Source organism: Phascolarctos cinereus, unplaced genomic scaffold, assembly GCF_003287225.1.
Source record: "Phascolarctos cinereus isolate Bilbo 61053 unplaced genomic scaffold, phaCin_HiC Scaffold_2;HRSCAF=192, whole genome shotgun sequence".
In the NCBI taxonomy this organism is placed as follows: Eukaryota; Metazoa; Chordata; class Mammalia; order Diprotodontia; family Phascolarctidae; genus Phascolarctos; species Phascolarctos cinereus.
This window is the reverse complement of record NW_027555625.1, coordinates 271,068,808-271,077,383: the sequence shown is the minus strand read 5'-3', so window position 1 is coordinate 271,077,383 and position 8,576 is coordinate 271,068,808. Positions and strand designations below refer to the sequence as shown.

General features: G+C 43.6%; 1 long non-coding RNA gene across 1 annotated transcript; it reads left to right on the top strand.

Annotated features, from left to right (window-relative positions):
• The first annotated feature begins 564 nt into the window (after positions 1-564).
• On the top strand, positions 565-3,974 carry LOC144455902 (uncharacterized). The gene is made up of 2 exons (XR_013484738.1): positions 565-650; positions 1,087-3,974. It is a non-coding gene; the product is annotated as an uncharacterized LOC144455902 (long non-coding RNA).
• Positions 3,975-8,576: the final 4,602 nt, after the last annotated feature.

Below are 8,576 nucleotides of genomic sequence, written 5' to 3'. Positions count from 1 at the left end.
AGGGAGGCTAAGATCTTCCCAGGAAGCCAGGGCAACCATGAGATTGTTGTAGGAGGCTGGGAACACTCACCTTGTGCCAGGCATTGCTCAAGGCATTTGATGTCCTCCCTATACTTGATGAGAAGAGCTTGCATTCTATGGGGAAAAATAATATGCACACATATTGGTATATAAAAAGTGAATTGAAGACACTTTTTTTGGAAAAGGCACTAGTGCCTTGGGGCAGGAAGACATTGGGAACTGGGTTTAGAAGAAAGCTAGGGACTCTAAGGCAGCTAGGTAGCTTGGAGGCATCTAGGTGGCTTAGTAGATGGAGCATTGAACCTGGAGTCAGGAATACCTGAGTTCAAATCTGACCTCAGACACTAGCTGTGTGACCCTGGACAAGTCATTTAACCTTTGTTTGCCTTAATACACTGGAGAAGGAAATAGCAAACCACTCCAGTATCTTTGCTAAGAAAACCCCATGGACAGCCTGGTACATGGGGTCATGAAGAGTCAGACATGACTGAATGACCAAACAATAACAACAACAACAGGGATTCTAGAAGGTGGAGTGAAAGAAGGAGAGCATTGCTGGGACGGGGGAGAGCCTGTTCTGAGGTGTGGACATAGGAGATGGAACATCATGTCCAAGGACAGTAGAGAGTGTGAGATGATGAGTAATGTGTACTAACGTTGGGAAGGTGGGCTGGAGCCAGAGTATGAAGAGCTTTAAATGCCAAATGACAAGGGTTCATACTTGATGCTGGTGGTGACAGGGAGCAGTGAAATTTATCAAGCAGGGAAATAACATGATCAAACCTGTGCTTTAGGAATATTCCTTTTGCATCTAGTTGGAGGAGGAGTTGAAGAAAAAAGAGACACGAGGCAAGGAAACACATTAGGAGGCCATTACAATGGAGAGAGGGGTGGGTGAGGAGGGCCTGAATCAGAGCAGTGGTCATGTGAGTAGAGAGGAGAGACATCTCTAAGAGGAGGCGGTTGGACTAGATGACCTCTGAGGTCCTTTCAGACTTGAGATCTTTGATCTGATGAAAGTGACTGATCCTGCCTGACTGACTCATGTCTTTCTTATTTATACAGACTGACTGACTCCCACCATTCTGGCTGCCACCACCACCACCACCACCACCAGCACAACCACCACAAACTGCCACCGTCATACTAGTAAGCCCAAGAACCATGGAATGACAGTTTTCTTGTGTTAACACTGTCCTTATAACCATCACCCAGGGAAACAACCCTCATGAAGAAGGGGATTGCCATTCCTGCCACCACCAATGCCAACTGCCACAGCAGCAAGGTGCCCTGAGGACAAGACAGGAGGAAGTATGTGCCAGGCTGATCAACCTCCCCTCCACCACCATCTCCCCTACGATTCTCATGGAAAAAGCCCAGAACCCTTTGCCCAAGAGCCTCAGGAATAGCATAACTGCCCCCTCCAGTCCCCCAGAACATAAGCCCTGCTTCTAGCTCAGCCCCTGCAACTACTGTCCAGGGATGTGACCTGGCAATTGCTTCCATAGGTACCATAGCCCTCCCTGCCTCCCCCCACCTCCCACCCCAGGAGCCACAGTTACTGAAGAAAAAAGAAAGTTCTTACCACTAAAATCTTTGGCACTGTCAAATAGTTTAATATCGGAAAACAGATAGAGTTGCATCAATGGAAATGGCATTAAAAAAAATGCATTACCATCTGCATTGCCATTGCACCCTAAGGAGTCTTTCCATGTGACTCAAGCTAAAACCTCCTATATGTGTTGTTTCCCCCCCATTAGAATGTGGGTTTCTTGAGCATAGGGACTGTCTGGCTTCTCAATGCTTATAGCACATAGTTAAGTGCTTAATAATGTTTTCATTCATTCATTCGTTTTAACTGACTAGCTTGCCGAAAATCTACCTAACTTTGACAAAGCGACTGGCCACCTCATATTGACTGACCGGCTGTCTGATTCTCTGACCAGCTGACTGACAAACTGACTGTGACTCATTGACTCTGTCCTATATTCTAGGATTCAGCCAAGCTGGCTTCACACAGGGTTTTCCATCTCCCATCTCCACACTCTTCCACAGGCTGTCCCCAGTGCCTGGAATACATTTCCTTTTCACCTCCATCTCTTCCTTGTACCAAATGATGCAGAATGAAATGAACAGGACAAAGAGATGACAAAAAAGCCTTTATTAAGGGCTCACTATGCATAAAGCAGTATACAGTACACACAATGGCTATATCCATGTAAATGGAAAGATCACTAAAGGGAAATGGAGCTCTAAGTAACTGAGAAACCAGTAAAGACCCCGGAAAACAGATAATATAACATACATAGATAATATAACAGAGATGGTAGAGTGGGGCTGGGAGAGGAGTCCTATTAGGACAGAAAGTTGGAGTCTTCATACCTAAATGTTTTCCTTAATTGTTTTTATTTGTCACAAAGGAAGATTTAGTCTAGAGGGGAAGAGCAGGATTTTCCCTCCAGAAATAACTGATATAAAGACAAAAAGCATCAGTAAAATCCTTTAAGAATAACTGCTAAAGAAAAAAAAAACCAGTTGGTGAAAAGGGAGCATAGCCTTTACTTGATTAGGGCCAAGATCCAAAGCCCTGGGTTTCAGATCTATCTTTAGCACTGCCTTTTGTACACCTCAACCCCTCTGACTTCCTCATCAGGAAATAAGGATGGCTAACTAACTATGAGGGTGAGCTTACTACACAAGGGAGGGTTGTGCTTCCTCTTTTGTGTGGTTTGGTCTGGTGTATTTTATTTCGATCTTCTCAGGTGAAAGAAACAGGTGACTACCGTTCAGAGAGATTGCTAGGAGGCCAACCTATGGTATCGTCTCAGGGGCTCATATTACTTCTGTTTCCACCCTCCTATGAAAAGGCCCAGAGAGTAGGTTATTTCTTCCCTACCACTAGGCCTCTGAGTTCTCATCCAACCACCCTCAGGGGTTGAGTTCACACAGCAAAATAGGAAGAGGCCCTAGACCAGGGGCCCTTAACCTTTTTTTAATGTCATGGACATCTTTGACAATCTAATGAAACCTTTGGACCCCATCTTAGAATAATAGTTTTAAATGTACAGAGTAAAATACATAGGATTACAAAGAAAACCAAAGGCTGGAAAAAACAAAGTTGTATTTATTTTTTTTCCATCCAGTCGTGGAGCTCCTGTCCTCCAGTTACTAACCTTTGTTGTAGACCTCCTGATTTCCAGAGTTGTAACTAGGGTAAAGTGTTTGAGGCTTTGTCCAAGGGCACCAAAATTTCCAGGGCCCTGACAGCATTTTTATTCTTTCAAGAGCATAGAAACAACTGAGTTTAGAACCTAGTGATCAATAAATCATAAAGGATAATAATTCAAAAAGGGAACCACCCTACTACATTTTGTGTTGCTTACCCTAGGTGCCAAAATTTCTAGCCAAGTCTCTGCTGATTCCCTAGCTTAGCTGGGCTCAACCCACTAGGGCAATTCTTGGCTGCTATCCAGGCCATGTCATACACTGCCTCCTGCTCTTCAAATATTGTAACTGGCTACAGCTCAAAACTGCCTACGACTTCATGGTATAAGAAATTGCTCAGCACCCACAGTCTTCCCTTGGCTTTGGCCTCTTCCAGCCCCTGGGGAGTGGCCCAGAGGAGACAATTTTCAAGGGGAGGAAGAAAGGACTGGCAGAGTTTGATAAGAACTTGATAGGGTTTTTTTTTTTAATAACATTTTGTTTTTTCCCAACTATATGTAAAAAACAATTTTTGAGCATTCATTTTTTAAAAACTTGAGTTCCAAATTCTTTCTCCTTCTATCCCCTCTCCTATCCCTGATACAATAAGCAAATTGATATATGTTATACATGTGCTGTCATGCAAAACTTATTTCCATATTAGTCATTTTGTGAAAGAAGACACAGACCAAAAATTAAACAAACACAAAAAAATAAAGAAAGTGAAAAATGGTATGCTTTGATCCGCATTCAGACTCCATCAGTTCCTTTTCTGGAGGTAGGTAGCATTTTTTTTTATCATGACTCTTTTGGATTTGTCATAGATCATTGTATTGCTGAGAATAGCTAGGTCATTCAGAGTTGATCATCATACCATATTGCTGTTAATATGTACAATGTTCTGGTTCTGCTCACTTCACTGCTTCAGTTCATGTAAGTCTTTCTAGGTTTTTCTGAAACTATCCTCTCCTTGTCATTTCTTTTTTTTAAAAAAATTAATTTGTTTTTAGTTTTCAACATTCACTTCCGTAAGCTTTTGAGTTCTAAATTTTCTCCCCCTCCCTCCCCACTTCCCTCCCCAAGATGACATGTAATCTGATAAAGGCTCTCTATATACATTTCTATTAAACATATTTTCACATTAGTCGTGTTATAAAGAAGAATTAGAACCCATAGGAGGAAACACAAGAAAAAAGAAACAAAACAGAACAGAAGGAAAAAAATAGCAAACAGTATGCTTCGATCTGCATTCAAACTCCATAGTTCTTTCTCTGGAGTGGATAGCATTTTCCATCATGAGACTTTTGGAGATGTCTTAGATCCTTGCATTGCTGAGAAGAGCTAAGTCTATCAAAGTTAATCATTGCACAATGTGGCTGTTACTGTGTACAATGTTCTCCTTGTTCTGCTCACTTCAGTCAGCATCACTCCATACAAGTCTTTCCATGTTTTTCTGAAGTCCATCTGCTCATCATTTCTTATAGCACAATAGTATTCCATTACATTCATACACCACAATTTGTTCAGCCATTTCCCAATTGATGGGCATCCCCTGAATTTCCAATTCTTTGCCACCGCAGAAAGAGCTGCTATAAATATTTTTGTACATGTGGGTCCTTTCCCCATTTTTATGATCTCTTTGGGATTCGGCCCTAGATGCGGTATTGCTGGGTCAAAGGATACGTGCAGTTTTATGACCCTTTGGGTGTAATAACTTGGTAGTTTTACATCAACCCTGGTCACCCTCCTCCTGCATGTATGTTCTGAACAGTGCCTGGAACATAGTAGACACTTAATAAATACTCACTGTTTGATTGAGTGGGGAAGAGAGGATGAAGAAGAGGAGAGGAGGAGAGGAAAACAGAAGTGGGAGAGAAGGGGCTAGACTTGAGGAATAGAAGGACATCCTAGGTTTTCTAAGTCCATCATGTAGAAAGATTCCCTATCTTGGGAGGTAAAAGACCAAGGAATTAGTTTAAACTCTGTCACTGACTCACTCCTTGAGCTAAGTAGGTAACTTCCCTTTTCTGCCCCTCAGTTTCCACATCCATCAACCTAGGGAGTTGGACTAGATAATTTCTAAGGTTGTTTTCCAGTCTGACATTCTATGTTCTGAGGTTCCTCCAAACTTCTGATAGTCGAATATCTCACATCCTAAGGTTTCTTCCAGTTCTAAGATTCTGTGTTCTAGGTTCTTAGGTTTCTTTCTGAGCTGGCATCCTATAATCTATATTTGAAGGTCTTTTCAAACTGACATGTCATATGAGTCCATGATTCTCCCCAGGCTTCTAGCCACTTAACCTCAAACTGATGCTTCACACTTCCATTCTATAGTTGTCCTTCTGACTCATCCTTTTCTTCCAGCTTCATTTCTCTTGCCACTCACTCTTCTGCTGGGATTCAACCTTGCTTTTTCAAGCATTGTTCAGCTGCTTCCCAGTCAACCAGCCTCCCTCCCCCCCACCCCATTCTGAAGATTTGCCTGTCAAAAATGAGCATTTACATATACCTTCATTTACTCATAACAGACTTACAGTGATTCTTGTTCACAAAGAAAAGAGGAGGTGTATATGCAGACCATGGGGAGGAGTAGGGCTGTTTCCAAGAGTTTTGTATCAATAGAGCCCCAGAAAGAGTTCTCAGCACATAGACATGTAAATAACTTGGGGGGAGGGAATATTTCAAACTGGGTGCCAGGGTCCTCAGATAAATATATTTGATATATTGGAAAGAGCCATGGACTGGAAATTAGGAGACTACGATGCTAATGCTGGCTTTCCCACTGACTCTGTTTTTGGATCACAATGGGCTTCAGGTTCCTTATCTGCGAAATGGGAGGATTGGGCTGAATTATTTGTAAAGGTTCCTTCCAGTTCCACCATTCTATGTCTTAGCTTCCTTCTAGCTCTGACAATTCTATGAATTATGCACAGTACCATTTATCTCAGGTACCACAAGGCCCTCTGTTCTTTTAAAGACCTCTCTGAGCCATGCGCACTTAAACATTGTTATCCTGCAGGATAATAGATTAGTTAGTTAATACACTATAGACCCACAGATTCAGGACTGGAAGGTAGTTCTGAGATCATCTCTGTCAGGGATTCTCAACCATTTTTGTATTCTGGACCCCTCTGGCAGCTTGCAAAAGCCTACAGAGCCCTGTTTGGAATGATGTTTTTAAATGCCTAAAAAAATACAGAAGCTTACGTAGGAAACCAATTATATTAAAATAGAATTATCAAAATATTAAAAATGCCAAGCTTACAGACCCCCTGAAATATATCCATGGACACTTTAGGGGTCTATGGACCCCAGGTTAAGAATCCTTGTCTAGTCTAAGAACCTTGTTAACAGATGGGGAAACCGAGGCCGAAAGAGGGCAGGTTTCTCACCTATGATTACACAGTGATCTCCTGCTTCTGCCCCAGCCTGCCTTTTCCTCTCCCCTGGAGAATCTTAAGGTTCTGGTTTTTCTATTCTCTTTCTTGGGAATCCCTATAGTCCTCCCTCTCTGGGTAAGTCAGGAGTGCACCCAGGAGGTCTTATGGTATAGCTGTGGTCCAGAAGTTCAGCTTTTCATCATTTTGTCATCTTCTTTGCTGGCCTCTTGCACCTTCTGGTCCTCAATTGTATAGAATTTCTTCCTCCTGAGGAAGCTCCTTCCCTCCCTTCGGTGATGGATGGTGGAAGAATCTTCATCAGTGGACTTACCCCAAAGAGAACTCTGTTGAATTAGACTGGGAGCCTCAGAAGCTGGGAAAGAGGAAACATTCTTTAGTCTCAGTCACAAACTCAGCCTGATTACCCTCCACACAAGGAGAGAAACAGGAAGGGAGAGGGAAGAAGGTGGGAAGGTGAGTCCTACAAAAATTTCATTGTAAATCTTAGAGTCTGTTTAAATATGTCATTAATAACAACAATAACACCAACTATTATAAAGTGGAGGGAAGGGGAAGAGAGGTGAGAGAGGGAGGGGGAGAAGCAGAGACAGTACAGGATGTCAGCAGGAGCAGGTGGGGGTGGAGGAATCTTTCTCACTTTCTCCACCTGGGCCTCCCAGACTACCTCCCCCACATCTGGCCACCTGAGGGCCCAGTGGAACAAATGATGGGGGTGCCCTTCTCTGCTTGGATCTTAAGATCCATGCCCCATTTCCCACCCTTGGGAACAGTCATTCACACCACTTGGTTGAGCGGGGAGTCACCAATTTGTTCTGACAGGATGGAAGATCATCAGGTCTTTTTTTTTTTTTTTGGCAATTGGGGTTAAGTGACTTGCCCAGGGTCACACAACTAGTAAGTGTCAAGTGTTGGTCTGAGGCTGGATTTGAACTCAGGTCCTCCTGGCTTCAGGGCTTGTGCTCTATCCACTGAGCCACCTAGCTGCCCCAGACCATCAGGTCTTAACATCTATCCTACCACTATACCCTGTAGAACTTGGTATCATTGCTGTCTGACCTGCTAGTGCATTCTAAGGACCCCTGGGTCTTGCTATCCAGTCTGCTGCAGGGTTTTCTTCCATTAAAGTGTGAAATACTTGAGAGCAGGGACTATCTCTTTTCTATTTGTAAGCACAGTGCTTGGTATGTAACAAGCACTTTAAAAATGCTTTTTCATTTATTCATTCAGTCATTCAGAAAAGAAGAATGGAAAGAGGAAAAGGGAGGGGGAACAGAAGGTGAAGGCCAGATAGAGTAGAAAGGGGAGGGAAGACAGAGGAAGAAGAGAAGAGGAAGAAAGGGGTAAAAGATGGAGGGAATGGGGTAAAACAGAGGCAGGGACAGAGTGAGGGGGAGAAAGGTGGTCTCACTTGGCCTCAGGGCTCCCTGCCAAAGTTGTACCCCATGAAAGAATGGATTGGGTGCTTCTCCTTGTCTATGGGCCTCAAGTCACACACTGTCCAGTGAAGTATAAGAGGCATTCCAATGACAGGTTTCAGATTTATTTTTGAGATGACTTTTTCCTGATATAATTTTTCACTTTGTGGCAAGAAAAGGGACTCCAGGCTTGGGGCATAGCAGCCTGCACTGGGTGGCCATTACTATGCCTGGTGGGCTTACGGTGATTACAGGGGGGAGCTGAGACATGGGGTCTTCTTCTTCTCTCCCTTTTTTCTCCTACCTCCACCTTCAGGGGCTGAGATAGGAAGTCATAAGTGACAGTGGCAGAGGTGTGATAGTGAGAGGGAACCCGAGGAAGGTGGAAAGCAGTTACAGGTTCAGTGAGCCATAGACCTAGCACCAGACAGGAAAGATGCCTGCAGCTTGTTAGTGCTTCTTGTTCAGCTCTGCAGTAGGGCAGCGTGAGGCTGCAGGTGCGGGGTTTGGTAGCCCCAGCTGTGATGGCGGGTGG